The sequence below is a fragment of the Octopus bimaculoides genome, chromosome 9 (assembly GCF_001194135.2).
Source record: "Octopus bimaculoides isolate UCB-OBI-ISO-001 chromosome 9, ASM119413v2, whole genome shotgun sequence".
NCBI classification, from domain to species: domain Eukaryota; kingdom Metazoa; phylum Mollusca; class Cephalopoda; order Octopoda; family Octopodidae; genus Octopus; species Octopus bimaculoides.
Window position 1 is genome coordinate 14326028 of NC_068989.1, and position 2594 is coordinate 14328621.

Consider the following 2594-nt stretch of genomic DNA (forward strand, 5'->3'; position numbering starts at 1 on the left):
AACGTTAGCACACCGGGTGAAATGTTTAGCGATATTTCGTCTGTCTTTGCGTTCTGAGTTCGAATTCCGCCGAGGTCGACTTTACCTTTCATCCATTTGGGGTCGATAAATTAAGTACCAGTTACGTACTGGGGTCGATGCAATCGACTTAACCCCTTTGTCTGTTGTCCCCTCTTTGTTTAGCCCCTTGTGGGCAATAAAGAAATAAGAAACGTTAGCACACCGGGTGAAATGTTTAGCGATATTTCGTCTGTCTTTGCGTTCTGAGTTCGAATTCCGCCGAGGTCGACTTTACCTTTCATCCTTTCGGGGTCGATAAATTAAGTACCAGTTACGCACTGGGGTCGATGTAATCGACTTAACCCCTTTGTTTGTCCTTGTTTGTCCCCTCTATGTTTAGCCCTTTGTGGGCAATAAAGAAAAAAGGAACATTAACACGCCGGGCGAAATGCTTAGCGGTATTTCGTCTGTCCTTATGTTCTGAGTTCAAACTCCGCCGAGGTCAACTTTACCTTTCATCCTTTCGGGGTCGATAAATTAAGTACCAGTTGCGTACTGGGGTAATTTAATCGACTGACACCCTCCCCAAAAAATTTCGGGCCTTGTGCCTAGAGTAGAATAGGAATTGCTGGATTGTGGAACAGATGCCTTGCCGAATTATTTTTCTGCTTCTTTGCGTTTTGGGTTCAAATCTTACTGTGGCCTCTTGACTGGAAAGCTTAATGCGCCGCCTGGTGTAACATCACCACTCAGCCCTTGGGCACCTTTAGCAGAAGAATCTACCCTGTTGTATCTGTACCAGGTCTCGGTTTGAGGGTACCTTACTTTGTCTTATTCTCGTCCTCCTTTCCACATCCTAGAGACCCTGTAAAAGATGAAGAGTACAGTAATCACTCGCCATATTACGGTTCACTTATCGCGCCCTCAGTACATCGCAGATTTTTCTGATGAGACCCCAAAGCAAAAGGATTCGTGATAAAATTAATCTAAATGAAAAATGGTCTGAGGTAACACGAAACGTTGAGAACCCTTACCCTATGCTTACAAACCCAAAGCCGCGTGATCCTGTGAGAATTCCATATAAATGGATAAGATAAGTCACAAGATGATGTGCTGCGGAACAAGATATAGAAAACTTTGAGTCAGCTTAGCTACGTCAGAAAACGAAAGGAGAGTATTCTATGAGATCATTCTGCCCACAAGAAAAAGCAACCAAATCTCTTTTAAACTACACCCTTCTGTTTAAAAATAGCATAACGCAAGGTCACATTAGAATTGTACTAGATAAAGAAACGGTAGGATGGTTACAATGGATTTGTCTTCGAGCATAGTCTATTCCCGTAGGACCATCATGGAGCTGTGGAGGCGCAATGGCCCAGTGGTTAGGGCAGCGGGCTCGCGGTCATTGGATCGCGGTTTCGATTCCCAGACCGGGCGTTGTGAGTGTTTATTGAGCGAAAACACCTAAAAGCTCCACGAGGCTCCGGCAGGGGATGGTGGTGAACCATGCTGTACTCTTTCACCACAACTTTCTCTCACTCTTACTTCCTGTTTCTGTTGTGCCTGTAATTCAAAGGGTCAGCCTTGTCACACTGTGTCACGCTGAATATCCCCGAGAACTACGTTAAGGGTACACGTGTCTGTGGAGTGCTCGGCCACTTGCACGTTAATTTCATGAGCAGGCTGTTCCGTTGATCGGATCAACTGGAACCCTCGACGTCGTAAGCGACGGAGTGCCAACAACAACAACGTCATGGAGCTAAGCAAATCTACAACAGCAACAGTAAATTGGATAATAGAAGTGACTCAACGATGGAACATCTATGTCACCGCACGATCTGCTAGATATAGCAGCTAACTCACCATCAAACCATAGCTTATTATGTCCAAAATGCGAAGTTCCTCTGAATAATGTAATTCGGCTAATACATCATCCTTGAAGAAAAGCAGGCGGGAGACGACATAGGGCTATACCAATGCTCCGCAGCTTGTTTTCACTTGCGGCACACATATTCTTTTCAAAATTCGGCGGCAGACCTGAACTAAAAACGAAACTAAAAGTATAGGGAAACAATTATTTTCCGGCTACACTGGGGCTCACCTAGCATCGTCTCGTGGCACACCAGTGTGCCACAGCATACCGGTTGCGGAGCACTGGGCCATACATCAAATACGGAAGTCTCTATATGGTCACTCAACCTGCTAGAAATAGCGACGAAATCTCCCTCAAATTACACCTACCTTCATAAGAGTGAAATTAAAAAAGACTACAGGATAGCCGCAAACCGAAGCGCCTTTGATCATAGGCTTCGTAGCTCAGAACCGATCTAGATCTAAAACACCAAAGCAACAACAAAACCACGTCGACACTAGCAGCAACAACATCAACAGTAACAACTCTGAGAAAGAGAGGAAAACAAGAAATAAATGTAATATTACTATTGCTTGAGTGAGGACTTTGTATAAGAATGTCTTTTAACTCCCATTGAGGGTGGGTTTTTTTTTTTTTAATAACTTTGAAGTATTTCATCCCGCTTCATTGATCAAACTCTTAAAAAGGCTGCCTAATTTCTGAGCTAACAAACAAGGTTTAA